This window comes from Carcharodon carcharias, chromosome 8 (assembly GCF_017639515.1).
Source record: "Carcharodon carcharias isolate sCarCar2 chromosome 8, sCarCar2.pri, whole genome shotgun sequence".
NCBI classification, from domain to species: domain Eukaryota; kingdom Metazoa; phylum Chordata; class Chondrichthyes; order Lamniformes; family Lamnidae; genus Carcharodon; species Carcharodon carcharias.
In genome coordinates this window covers 83,585,183-83,600,444 of record NC_054474.1, presented here as the reverse complement: position 1 = coordinate 83,600,444, position 15,262 = coordinate 83,585,183, and positions in this window count along the sequence as shown.

The following is a 15,262-nucleotide window of genomic DNA, read 5'->3' as shown; positions in this document are numbered from 1 at the left end:
GCATGGCACTTTTTGGCTCTATTTAGCTCTGTTTAGCTCTGTTTTGCTCTGCCAGGCTCTGTTTGTCTCTGCCATGATCTGTTTTGTCTCTGTATGGCTCCAGTTGGCACTGCCTAGCTCTGTTTTGCTTTGCTTGGCTCTGCCAGGCTCTGATTCACTGTGCCACATTCTGTCATGCTCTCTTTGGCTCTGCAACGCTCTGCCAGGTACTGCCAGGCTCTGTTTGGCTCTGTTAGGCTCTGTTTGGCTCTGCCAGGTTCTGCCACACTCTGACAGGCTCTGTTTGGCTCTGCCATGCCCTCTTTGGATCTGCCAGCCACATTTTGGCTCTGTTTGGCTCTGTCAGGCTCTGTTTGGCTCTATTTGGCTTTGTCTGGTTCTGTGTGGCTCTGTTTGCCAAGGTTTAGCTCTTCTGGGTTCTGTTAGGATCTGCCACACTCTGTTTGGGTCTGCCAGGCCCTGTTTGGATCTGCTTGGCTCTGTTAGGATCTCCCAAGCTCTTTTTGACTTTGTTTGGCTCTGTTCAGCTCTGTTTGGCTCTGCCAGCCTCAGTTTGGCTCTGTTTGTCTCTGTTTGGCTCTGTTTGGCACTGTTTAGCTCTGCCAGGTTCTGTTTGTCTCTGCCAAGATCTGTTTTGTTCTGCCAGGCTCTGTTTGGCTCTGTTTGACTCTATGTGGCTGTGTTTGGCTTTGTATGGCTTTGTTTGCCAGGGTTTAGCTCCGCCAGTTTCCGTTAGGCTCTGCCACACTCTGTTTGGGTCTGCCAGGCTCTATTTGACTCTGCTTAGCTCTGTTTGGCTCTATTGGCTCTGTTTGGCACTGTTTAACTCTGCCAGTTTCTGTTTGTCTCTGCCATGATCTATTTGATTCTGCCAGTCTCTGTTTGGCTCGGTTTGGCTCTGCCAGGCTCTGTTTGTCTGTCTCTCGCTCTATTTAGCTCTGCCAGGCTCTGTTTGGCTTTGTCTGGCTCTATTTGGCTGCTTGGCTCTGTTTGGCTCTATTTGGCTCTGTTTCGCAATTCCAGGCTCTGTTTGGCTCTGTTTGGCTCTGCCTGGCTCTGCTTGGCTGTGCCTGGCTCTGTTTGTCTCTGCCGGGCTCTGTTTCACTCTGTTTGGGCCTGTCAGGCTCTGTTTGCTTTATTTGACTCTATTTGGCTGCTTGGCTCTGTTTGGCTCTGCCAGGCTCTGTTTTGATCTGCCAGGCTCTGTTTGGCTCTATTTGGCTCTGCCAGGTTCTGTTTGGCTCTATTTGGCTCTGTTTTGCACTGCCAGGTTCTGTTTGGCTCTGCCATGTTCTGTTTGCCTTTGTTTATTTCTGCCACATTGGGAAAATTCCCAATTTCCTATTCTCACCTCCATGATGAAAAGTTGGTGCTCCATCTTCCATCATTACACCTTTGATAATGCTGGTTCTATCTGATACCTGTAATAAAGCGTTGCTAAGGGTTAGCAAAAAGGAAGATTCCACTTAAAGAGCCACAGCAAGTAATATGAAAAGTCTCATAAATTCCTTTTTGAACTGTTGCTTTTTCACCAGTGACTACTATTTCAGTGTCTGCCTTTTGCACTTGTTACTTTACAGTTTCCAATTTTACACCATTCCCCATTCTAAAGAGGATACTACATGCTTCTCCTTGGAGATGACTCAGTAGCTGTATACTTTGGAGCAAGAAGGGGAGGGGAAAAATCAAAAGGACAGACTGGTCAAGCAGCAGAAAAAGCATAAAGTCCACCTGCTAGTACCCCTACCCCATTTTAGACTGACCAAAAGGTAGCTAATAGGACCAAGGTATATCTGATAGGGCCAAAGCAGGATTTTGTATATATAACAAGATGACCAAATGCAATGTCTGAAGATGATGCTTTGTCAGGGCACCAAGCCAACAAATTAAACAGCTCTTCTGTTGAGCAATTCCTGCCTATTTTTCAACAAAAACAGCATTATAGCCCTGAAGAAAAGAAGTCCACAATGGATACGATCCCACTTTGTGATTATTAATTCAACCTGTGGCAAACACCATTCAGTAGTCAATGCTGGAAGTTTACTGTCCTCTCCAGGGCACCCAAGGTAGCAGTGAGCATTCATGCTCTATATCAATGCCTTGTGATAAGCAAGCAGTTGCGTTCATCTTTCTCACACAGCGGCAAACATCATCTGCAAGCTCCCATCTCTGTGGAATAAGGAATTTCTTAATTATTTTAAGCTATCAATGGCAACCTTTGGAATTGGAGCCAAATTCCACGCAGAGTGTCTTTACTTTCTCCTCAAAAGGGAAAGGAGCCACAACTAAAGACAAGGGAGTTGAAACTCAATATTCTTGGCTCCTGCTGGAAATCACCATGTAGTCTGCTCAGCACTTCCTGCCACTGTAGGAGAAGTGGGTAGAACTTAAAGAGCATATGATAAATGCTAAGAACCACAATAATAAACAACCTGTGTTTATATAGCACCCTTAACGCAATAAATGTCCCATGGTGCTTCAAAAAGTATTATATAATAAAATATGACATATAAGGAGATGTTAAGTCAGATGGCCAAAAGCTTGGTCAAAAAGGAAGGTTTTAAGGAGTGTCTTAAACGAGGAAAGCGAGGTGGAGAGGTGTATGAAGAGTATTCCAGAACTTAGGACCTAGGCAACTGAAAGCAGAGACACCATTGGTGGAACAATTAAAATCAAGGATGCTCAAGAAGCCTGAATTAGGGGAACTCAGATATCTCAACAGGTTGTGGGGCTGGAGCAGATTGCTGTAATAGAGAGGAGGTGAGGCCATGGATGGATTTGAAAACAAGGTTGAGAATTTGAAAACCAAGAAGTTGCTTGAATGGGAGCCAATGTAGGTCAGTGAGCCTAAGGGTTATAGGCAAATGGGATTTGGTGCAAGTCAAGTTATGGGCAGCAGATGTTTGGATGAATTCAAGTTTACAGAGGGTAGAATGTGGGAGACCAGCCGGGAGTGTGTTGAAATTATCAAGCGTGGAGCTAACAAAGGCATAAATGAAGGTTTCAACACCAGATGTGATTTCCAACCATGTAAGCCAAAGATACTGTTCTGTCATATAATGCAAATTCTGTCTCAGTGAGGAACAGGTCCAGCTCCAACCATTTTACACATCCAGAGAGACTGCACCCACAGCAGCAGACCACAATCTATTCCAAAAGCCTATTACTGTCTAGTGAGTGATGTCATGGAGATGGAAGTAAGGCAGTCTTAGTGATGGTGCCAATATGAGATGGAAGCTCATCTCGAGGTCAGATATGACATCAAGGTTTTGAATAAACTGGTTTAATATCAGATTGTTGCCAGGGAGAACAATAGAGTCAATAGCCAGGGAACAGAGTTTGGAATGGGGACTAAAAATTATGGCTTCAGTTTTCCCAATATTTAATTGGAGAAAATTTCTGCTCATCCAGCACTGGATATCAGATAAGCGGTCTGATAGATTAGCAACAGTGGAGAAGTCGAGAAAGGGGTGGTGAAGTAGAGCTGGGTGTCATCAGTATACATGAAACCTAACGCTCTGCTTTTTGATGATATCACTAAGGAGTAGAATGTAGATGAGAAGTGTGGGGCCAAGGACCAAGGGGAAATATGATAGTCTTAGACAATGCAATAATAATTTGCATTTATATAGCACTTTTACCCTAGTAAAATGACCCAGGATGCTTTATCAGATTATCAGTCAACTGTTGACACATAAGGAGATATGATGACAGGTGACCAAAAGCTTATCAAAGATGTTGGCATTAAGGAGCATTTTATTGGAGAGTGATGTAGAGAGGTGTGAGGTTTAAGGAAGGAATTCCAGAGCTTAGGGTCTAGGCAGTTGTGGACACAACCAGCAATGGAGGAGTGATTAAAATCACGGATATACTGGAGGCCAGAATTGGAGGAGGGCAGAGTTCTTGGACAGTTGCAGGGCTGGAGGAGGTTGCGGAGGTATGGAAGGGTGAGGTCATGGAGGGATTTGAAAACACGGTCGAAAATATTAAAATCAAGAACAGAATTTTACCGTCAATATTTGTAGCAGTGTAATTTTTATCTGTTATCTCTAGTAATTTATATTCTTCTACAATTTGTTGTCTCTTTCATTCCACATGCAAATGACATAGATATCCAGTTAAGGCCAAAAGGGGATATAAGTGGTACACCCCAGGTCTTACTATCATACAAGTAGATATGAAGCAGTGTGAGTCAACTCTGTGCTCATTTGTATTGCTAAATTGTTGAGAATCCTGACTGATCCTAGATACAGAATCCCCTGATATTACAGCTGAGTTTAAAAAAAAATCCTATTTTGCAAATGTCCCACCTTGGTAGAGGACAGTGAAACATACTTCTCAGTTAAATTTTCCACCTTGCATTTCCTCAGGCTCTTTCTCGTGCCCTTCAAAACTGCCTCAACACTTCGATCCACCTCAACCACTTCCAATTTCTAAAACGCAAAAGCAAAATACTGTGGATGCTAGCAATCTAAAATGAAAACAGAAAATGTGCAAAGACTCAGCAGGTTGGACAGCATCTGTAGAGAGAGAAGCAGAGTTAATGCTTCAGGTCGATGTACCTGTGCAGCTTAGAGGGATCATTGGTCCAAAGGATATGTAAATGGGAATAGTAGAATCATCGCCAACGGCTGCTGTCTGAAAAAATGGGAGCAGAGGGTGCGATCTCAAATTATTTAACTCAATGTTGAGTCCAGACAGCTAAAAAGTGCCAAGTCAGAAGGGGAGGTGCTGTTCCTGAAGCTTATATTGAGATCCACTGGGACTGTGCTGCTATTTAGTTGAATTAAAAACATTACATTATTTTGTTTGCTTTATAACTTTTTTAGGTAGAGCTTATGCAAAACAGGTCCAAGAATGAAGTCTCTTTGACTCCAACAAACCAAAATCATGCCCAATCACAAAATCTTTTATGCCATATTTGAAGAGATTTCAATACAACTCGATTTCAAAGTATTACTTGACATTTCACAGTCAGATGTTGGCTGTTTAACAGTTAAACCACTGCAACTTCTGAGTGCATGGAATTGGAAAGAAATCTATTGACCTGAATTTTTCCCTCATCAGACATGCGTGATTGGTGGGCCCAGGAGCGGTGGGGAAACGGGCCCCCAACCACGATCGGCCCCCACCCACGATCGGCCCCCGACCATGATTTCACGCTGAAAAGCTCAGCACTGCTGGGGTGGGGGGCAGGAAGAGGGCGGGCAACGATGTCACCACAGGTATAGTGAGCGCTTCGAGAGAGTTCCCTGAAGACAGACAGCTGCCTTACGGCGCTGCAGACCTGCAAATAATAAAATAAAGCATAAAAAAGCTGCAAAGAATGCCCATGCATCACAATCAAGCATCTGAAAGCATACATCATAAAAATGTCATCCCCAGGTACTTCTTTTTATTTTATTTCCTAAAGGAGATTTCAACCTGCCTTTGGATGAGCTTTCATGAAAAATAGACAACTGAAGGGGAACCCCAGCATGTACTATCGACAATGCTGAGACATTTCAACAGATGAGCACATGAAGGGAAAGGTCTCAGTGTGTGCGGGAAGGCTTCTTGTGCATGGCTTGCAAGGGCCCTGGCAAACATCCTTGCCTCCCTGCACATGCATGATTCTGGGGGACATAAACCCAGCCTGGTGTGTCCCCCTGAAAGTGCAAGTGTAGTCTATTTACTAAAGTGTAACATCATTAACAAGTATAATGCATCTGTGCAACCACATGTGAAACCATAACTTCCTAATCTTTCATTCCCTACCACTTATTCTAGGTGTTCCCCTGACATCTACAGCAGGGGTGGAGGCAGCCTGCTAACCAGTTTGCCCTGTTAATTTGAATGACCTTTGCAGCTGTCCTCTGGAGACCCGAGGCCTGGCTCTCCTGCTGTGGGGCAGCTGCTCTCTCAGAGGACGAAGCTGAAGGGCACACAGGGAAGGGGGATTCTGAAGGGCCAGACACCCTCAGAAGTCCCGAGTGGAGCTCCCAGGGATATCCAACAGCCACTCCTCCTCCCTTTGGGTGCCCGAGGTCCCCTGCCTGACTCCATGAGGAGAAGGAGCACTTGGAGGGAAGTTGAGATGCCCCATCCCCCTCTAACATAGCCACAGCAAGATCTCACCCATGGCTACAGTGATGGAGTGTCACTCTGTGTGCATCTCCGACAGTAACTGGGCTTTCTGCTGGACAAGTTACTCCATGGCATCCACCATCTTCCCCATGGAGACCTCCATGTACACACAGGTCAGAACAACTTCATCAGAGAGCAGGCGGGTGGACTCCTCTGCCTCACATGCCACTCTGTTGAGGACCTCCGCCACCTCTGTCTGAGTTCCCCGGTCTCTTGCTGCCTCTCCAGCATCATGGGCTGGACCGATCCCAGAGGCTCTTCATCTGACTTGCACATCACAGATGCCTCTTCCTCAGCGATCCTCCAGCTGATGAGCTTGGCTGACCCTGCCTCCTCCTGCTGTGGACACATGTGAGACCCTGCCTAAACTAGGCCTAATACCCACCAAGGTGTGTGTCTCTGGGCAGTTGGAGGGTGCAGGTGACTGCTGTGATGGCTCGACAGATGCACTTTCTTCCTCCTCCCTAATGTCCTCGGTCCTCTTCGGGCTGGAGGTACTGCTGGACAGGGCTTCTTCTTCTGGCCTTCCCCTCTTCCTGCTGGCACCTGCAAGTGAGAGAGGAGAGAGGGAGTGGCTGCATAATCTGCTTCCAACATGGAGGAACACATGACCCTTAGGTTTCTAAGTGACTACATTATGCATGGATCATTACTGTAAGGAGGCTGCCAGCCTACTTCTCCACCTTCACAGGTTCAGTGCTGTTCCTCTCCTACCAGCTCAGCTGCCCGCTCCTCAAAATCTGTAAGGTTCCTCAGCTCAGGCAGGACCCCTCCCATCTTCTCTCTCTCTCCTGCCTAACACCTAACGCCCTTACATCCCGCCGCCACTACCAATCCCAGGCAGCATCTGAGCTCTCTGTGTGGAAGGATCAGGAGCCCACAGTGGCCTCTCCACCTACAGATTAGATGGACTGCAGCGGGGCAATGAGGCATCACTTTATCATGTTGAGTAGCTCTTTTATGCACGGGCCACACAGAGGCATATGCCCCCTCTATCATTCAGTAAAATGAGTGTGGGCAGTTGAGGGTTCACTTACCCTGGCAGTGTGGATGAGGTCATTCATCCATTTCCGGCACTGCAGGGCAGTCCTCTGGTGGAGGTGGGCAGTGGCCAGCCTGACAGCTTCCTCCCATGTAGGGTTGGCCACACGGCTCAGGCTCCTCCTTTTACCCTCAAGGCACAGCTGAATCTGGGGGGGCGGAACTTGGGCGAAGTGCCAGAAGCTGACCAGGATCTCCCTGAAATCGCAGTGCCATCTCCACCTTCCACGGTGGGTTCGCAACAAAGTAGTTGATGTCCTTTTAAATATGGCACCTGGATATGATGGTGGGGCACACGTCATCCAGCCTGCGCTGTCAAGCGATACGTCAGGAAACCCCCAACTGCACAATTAATGAGCCCAGCATCGGGTGATTTGGCACGAGTTCCCACAAGGTTCCACAGCGGGAAACACTCCCGGCTTCCCCTCTCAACAGGGCACTTAGGCCCAGAATGGAAAATGCTGACTGTAGTTTATATTTTATTTTATTCTTGCACTCTGCTTAGTCCAACTGATTGCTCTGTGATCAATAACACAAGGCAACACAGCTATTTAGTTTTTTAAACCCACCCAGTGAGCTGCTTAGCAATGCTGGGCATACTAGAATTGCAAAAATGTTCCTGATACTGTGTTCTGACAGCACTAATGACAAAAAAACTTTAGGTGATATAATCCTGTCATTAACATTTCATCAGTATATACTTACCCAGAAACCACAGAAAATTGGCCAGTAAATGCCTGTAAAATTCAGGCTAAACATGATGCATTTATTGACAAAATGTCATCATAATATCATCACTCTGGGCATAAACTAATGCCTATCAAGATAAATCTCCTATCTATAATCCCTACCTAGCTCCTGCTGATTCAGACACAGAGTTTTATTTTCCGCACTGCAGTGTAAGGGAAGCAAAGTGTAGGTTGGCGTTGACATTATTTGTCAGCTATTGGGTCACATTGCATGAGTCTTTCGTAGCTGGTAACCACACCAATGCAAAGCTACAAGGATTTTTAGATTGGTGTCAAGGATACCTGTTTTTTACTAGGGGTGGAATTTTCCGCTCCCGTTGGCATTGGATGTGTTTGGCGGTGTGAGCAGCCAAAAATCACTTTTACGTCAACATGAAACCAGTTTGCAATCGTCTGCTCCACCAGTCAATGGAGGGCTGTGTTTTCCGCCACCACACACCGAGAACCTAATTTCAATACTTTAGCATCTCATTATAAACCCTGCTAGCCAGAATCATCCCACCGTGCTGGATCATCTGGCATGTCGGTATGATTGCACACTGACATGTTTCACAACTGTACTTAGGCAATGTGCACCTAGCAACGACTTCGCTTAGGACTTTGAGGTTGGTTTGCCTACCTTTCTTTGGGCAGCACTCGCAGTCATCAGCGCCAGGCTTCATGGGTAGCACTACATCACTTTTAGGGGGCCTCACGGGCCGGTCTCTACTTACCAGACCAGCCATAAGCAAGGAAAGGGACTGCATAGTGAGGGCTGTACTGGGGAAGGGGGGTATCATAGGGTGTATGTGGGTGCTCATGTTGATTTGTGCAAGTAGACTCAAAATAGTGAGGGCTGAAGAGGCAGTCTCCAGGGGAGATGAGGCACGATGAAGATGTGAGTGTGTGTGTGAGAAAGTGAGTGATGATGTCCCTTGAGCTGGCAGCGAGTGAGATGCCAGTGATTGTGTGATGGCCTTATGAGTGTGTGTGTTTAGAGTGATGAGGTTGTTACCCTGGTGACACAGATGAGATCATTCATCCTCTTTCTGTAGTGGATGGCCAACCACTTCTGTGCTGCGTTGGCACTGACCACCACTGCCACCAAGCAGGAGCAATGAGATTACTGGACCTCATTTGGCCAGGGTGGGATGGAGGACATCACGGCGGGCCTCCAAAAGGCATTCCAGTCCCGTCACTGAACTCTTCTTAGCTTTCAGAGCCATGTTTTCACTGGAGCAGTCCTGGCTGCAAGCATTGAGAACTGTGCGTATGGCTGCAGGTTAGCTATGGCACCCGGAGTGAGGAAATGGTGAGGTAACGGTGTGGTGGGCGATTCAGAGGCTGCCAACCAGTATGACGGCATGTTTCTCATGAATGCATTATTAATGAGGCAAGATGTTTCGGGAATTGGACAATACGGTGCAAAAGCCCACCTTTGCAGCTGACAGGTAAAATGTCATTTTTCACGCTCGCTACCACACTCAGTGCAAATCTGGGATGATTCTGCCCTAGGTCTTCTTGAGGTTTACTGAAGTTGGTAAACATGCTCTTCAACCTGTACTTCAATGATGTACAATGATGTGGTGTCATGACACCATCACGTGAACAATTCTATTATCTTACATTTTATTCATTCATGGGATGTGGGCTTCACTGGCTGGGCCAACATTTATTGCCCATCCCTAATTGCCCTTAAGAAGGTGGTGGTGAGCTGCCTTCTTGAACCACCACTGTCCATGTAGTGTAGGTACAGTCACAGTGCTGTTAGGAAGGGAGTTCCAGGCTTTTGACCCAGTGACAGTGAAGGAACGGCAATATATTTCCAAGTCAGGATGGGTAGTGCCTTGGAGGGGAACTTCCAGGTGGTTGTGTTCCCATCTATCTGCTGCCCTTGTCCTTCTAGATAGTTGTCGGTATGGAAGGTGCTGTCTAAGGAGCCTTGGTGAATTCCTGCAGTGCATCTTGTAGATGATACACACTGCTACTACTGTGCATCGGTGATGGAGAGAATGAATGTTTGTGGCTGTGGTGCCAATCAAGCGGGCTGCTTTGTCCTGGACAGTGTCAAGCTTCTTGAGTGTTGTGAGAGCTGCACTCATCCAGGCAAGTGGAGAGTATTCCATCACATTCCTGATTTGTGCGTTGTAGATGGTGGACAGGTTTTGGAGAGTCAGGAGGTGAGTTACTCGTCATACGATTCCTAGCCTCTGACATGCTCTTATAGCCACAGTATTTATATGGTCCAGTTCAGTTTTTGATCAATGTGTGGCATAAATATTACTTGCCACTTGTCTGTCCAAGCCTGGATATTGTCCAGATCTTGCTGCATTTGAACATGGACTGCTTCAGTATCTTTGGAGTCGCGAATGGTGCTGAACATTGTGCACTTCTGACCTTATGATGGAAGGAAGGTCATTGATGAAGCAGCTGAAGATGATTGTGCTGAGGACACTACCCTGAGGAGTTCCTGCAATGATTTCCTGGAGCTGAAATGACTGACTTCCAACAACCACAACCATTTTCTTTTGTGTAAGTCATGACTCCAACCGGTGGAGAGTTTTCCCCCTGATTCCCATTGACTTCAGTTTTGCTAGGGCTCCTTGATGCCACACTCAGTCAAATGGGCCTTGATGTCAAGGCAGTCACTCACTCTCACCTCACCTCTGGAGTTCAGCTCTTTTGTCCATGTTTGAACCAAGGCTGTAATGAGGTCAGGAGCTGAGTGGCCCTGGCAGAGCCCAAACTGGGCATCAGTGAGCAGGTTATTGCTAAGTAACTGCTGCTTGATAGCATCGCAATGGCCTCTTCCATTACTTTACTGATGATCGAGAACAGACTGACAGGGCAGTAGTTAGCCAAGTTGGATTTGTCCTGTTCTTTTTGTACAGGACATACCTAGACAATTTTCCACATAGCCAGACAGATGCCAGTGTTGTAGCTGTACTGGAACAGCTTGGCTAAGGGCACAGTAAGTTCTGGAACACAAGTTTTCAGTACTATTGCTGGAATATTGTCAAGGCCCATAGCCTTTGCACTGTACAGTGCCCTCAGCCATTTCTTGATAACATGTAGAGTGAATCGAATTGGCTGAAGACTGGCATCTGTGATGCTGGGGACCTCCAAAGGAGGCCGAGATGGATCATCCTCTCAACGCTTCTGGCTGAAGAATGTAGCAAATGCTTCAGTCTTATCTTTTGCACTGATGCGTTGGGCTCCTAAATCATTGAGGATGGGGATATTTATTGAACCTCCTCCTCCGGTGAGTTGTTTAATTGTCCACCACCATTCATAACTGGATGTGGTAGGATTGCAGAGCTTAGATCTGATCCTTTGGAGGTGGGATCGCTTAACTCTGTCTATCACTTGCTGCTTATGCTGTTTGGCATGCAAGTAGACATTTGATATCCAGGTTGACACTTCATTTTTAGGTATGCCTGCTGCTGCTCCTGGCATGCCCTCCTGCACTCTTTACTGAACCAGGTTTGATCCCCTGGCTTGATGGTAATGGTAGAGTGGGGGATGTGCTGGGCCGTGGGGTTACAGATTGTGTTCGAGTACAACAGCCCACAGCGTCTCATGGAAGCCCAGTCTTGAATTGCTAGATCTGTTTGAAATCTATCCCATTTAGCACAGTGGTGGTGCCACAAAACAGTATGAGATGACATCATACTGATATTCCAATAACAGTTCTATATCATGTGCACTGGTCAAAAATGTCATGGCTAGCCTACATAAAGATAAGTACATTAGGATTCCAGCATACAGCCAGTTTATAAAAAGTCTAGCTGCATATGACAAAAATTAAGGAGGAGAGGGATTCAGGTATTCTCCTAAACCCAAAGATACAGTGCAATAGCAGTTGAGAAACTATTGATGGCAACGTTCACAAACAAATGCTTAGCGGATTTGTTTGACATTCTTTATTTTACATAAGTTAATGCTACGGTGAATAAGTTTGCTGAAACAGTAAACAGAAGAATATCATACAAACATATTAAGCATTGGTATCGTAGTATTATTAATGGTAATTCATGAACTTGTTTTTGTTCTACGCAATGCATATGGACTCCAGCAGATGGCACCACACTTAAATTGTAGACTAGATATGCATGCATACTGTAACATTTTGGAAAGAAAATCAAATTGAAAGTATCACTAGATTTGTAGCAACACTGATTTACTGCCAAACAATTAAATTGAGCAAAAAATTAGCAATATAAGATTCACAGTTAGGAATAAACTGTACAGTAGCTATAAGTAACCAGACAGTAGGAAAGTGTATGAAATAAGAAATAATGGAAGCTCGTCAGAAAGGTATGGCAATTATCATGGGGGATTTTAATCTATATATAGACTGGAAAAATCAGATGGGCAAAATTAGCCCAGATGAGGAATTCATAGAAAGTTTTTGGGATAATTTCTTAGAACAGCACGTTCTGGAGCCAACCAGAGAGCAGGCTATGCTGGACCTATTATTGCGCAAAGAGATAGGGTTAATTAATGGGCTCATAATGAAGGCACCCCTAGGTAGCGGTAATCATAATATGATTGAATTTTACATTCAGTTTGAGGGAGAGAATACATCTAAGACCAGTATTTTAAACTTGAACAAGGGCAATTATAAGGGCATGAAAGCAATCTATATTAAGGGATAGTTCAATACAGATGCAGTGGCAGACATTTAAGGGGATATTACAGAATACACAGAATGGATATTTTCCAACAAGAAAGAAAAATACCCAGCAAAGATCCCACCATCTGTGGTTAACTAAAAAAGTTAAAGATAGTATTAAACTTAAAGAAAAAGCATATAATTGTGCAAAGATGGGTGGCAGGTCAGGAGATTGGACAGAATATAAAAACAGCAAAGAATGACTAAAAGATTAATAAGGGGGGAAAATTAGAGTACAAGAGAAAGTTAACTAGAAATATAAAGACAAACAGTAGTTTCTATAGCTATTTAAAAAAGAGTTAACACAGCATTGATCTGATAGGAAGTGAGCCTGGGGAATTAATAATGGAAAATAAGGGGATGGCAGATAATTTGAACCAGTATTTTGATTCAGTTTTCACCATAGAGGATACAAGTAACATCCCAGAAATAGCTGTAAATCAGGAATTGGAAGGGATGGAGGAGCTCAAGAAAATCACAATCACCAGGGAAGTGGTACTTAGCAAATTGTTGGAATTGTGGGATGACAAGTCCCTGGACCCTGACGGTAACAACATTTAAAGCTGTAACTACAAGAACAAAGAACGGCCATAGACAGAAAACTAGAAGAGCCAGATGCATTTGTGCAATGGAAAAGGCTAAAACGGACTAAAGAATTGGAGTCTTGGAGAAGACAATTTTTAGTGTACGGAATAAATACAAAATTAAATAAAGAATCACAAGAAGTAAAAATTGATAAGTTTTTATTCATTTTTGGTTCATTTGCTGTTGAAGTATTCCACAGCCTACATATGGATCAATACTTAACAACATTTGGTGAGATATTAAAAGGTTTTGACAGATATTTTAACCTCCAAGCTCTGAAGAGCGCAAACCCTAGAAGAAGGTCTGGCACACCCCCAATAAAGTTCTAAGGGCAACAAGAGACCCCAGAGAGAGGGCAACACCCATAAAGTGTCAAGGGTAGCAAAACATTCCAGAGCAAAGGCAACAAAAGACCCCAGGAAGAGGGCAACAAAAGACCTCAGAGAGAAGACCACAAAAGACTCCAGTGGGAGGGCAACAGAAGACCCTAGAGTGTGAGGTAACGCAAAACAAGCAAAACATGCAATAAGTAAATTAAACATCTGCAGGAAAATATTCACACCAGAGCTGAACTGGGAGATTTAAAGCACAAGATTCAAGTTGAGTATACACCTTTAAAAATGAATGATAAATTGAAGTCTTCAATCAGCCAAGCTGTTCGAGATCTGAACAAACAAATTTCAGAAGTGACACAAAGGTACCAGGAGGAGATAATGACCCTCAATTCCACAGTTGGTAAATCAAAGAATGAAAACACAACTAGATGTAGTCAGGCAAAACAGCAGGCAGAAAATGAATGCAAAGAAGTTGCGATCCTGAAGTACTCCTTGAAGAATCAATATGTAGCCATGGAAAAACATGAGGAGCTAAAATCGACATTCAATATTATTTCAGAAAAAGCTGCTATAGAACTATCAGCGGCAATGAAACGATGCACTGAAATCCAGATTGAGTTGGCAAGAGGTCAACAAGAAAATAAACAGTTGAAAGAACAGTTTATTGTCCTTCAAGGTCAAATGCAAAAGGAATGTGTCACCAACATGAAGAAATGAAGACTGTCTTAAATAGCAGAATGGAAGCGCAGCAGAAGAAACTCGAGGGGACTGAATTACAGGAAAACTTAAGATGAAGCAAACAAGCTTCTCAAGGAAAAGGAAACCCAGTTGAATAATCTTTACATGTTATAAGAGCTCCTCAGGTCAAAGTTTATTCCTCTGGAAAATTACGAAGAGAAGCAAAATGAATTTAAAGCTACTTTGAAAAAACTGAAGATCCAGTTGACAGAGAAGACTTAGCAATGTTCAATATTCCAAGAGGAAGCTGAAAACTACAAGAAACAGACTGATGAGCTAATGAAACAGATGAATGAAAAAGGGGCGATATTGAAAAGAAAAGCCGTAGACCTTTCCAAGCTGTGAGTGGATAATGAAGACATGATTCACACAATTATCAGAACTGAAACAAATATAGACTTCACCAGAGACAGGCCTGGCTAACAGTGAAACCAGAATGAAAGACAAAGGACAAAGTTCTGTTGCAGACAGAAAAAGAAAAGGCAGGAATGAGATTGGAAAATGTAAGCGCAAGGCAATTGAAGAAGAAAATGCGGTGCTGAATGAAAACTTTCCTAAACTTGCAAAAGGATTTGAAAATCAAAAAGCAAACAAATGTTTGGCTGAAATTGTGGAACAAGCGGAAATGAAGGTTCCATTTACAAAACATCCATATCCAGCAAGAACATGGCAGACATCACAGAAAATGAGAATTCAAGTCCACTCTAGGAATGAATGGAGTGCACATTCCCTTTGCAAGGAATGGGACAAACTTGCAGTATCCAAAAAAAGCAGGTAAGTTGTTAGTAAAGAGAAGCACAACTCGAAGGGGTGCAAAAAGCAAATGAAGATAACCAAGTACCAGAAACACAGAGCACTACTACCATTCTTCCAAATGTGACAGAGCGAGATATGGAAGAACTGTCAAGCCTCCAGGCCATCTGAATTTACAAAGTCAGAGACTTGAGATGGGGGAGAAGGGATAGCAAGTAAAGATTGCATTACAAATAGTTATACTCTGTTGGAAGGGAAATGTTGAGAAGAAAGAGGGATGT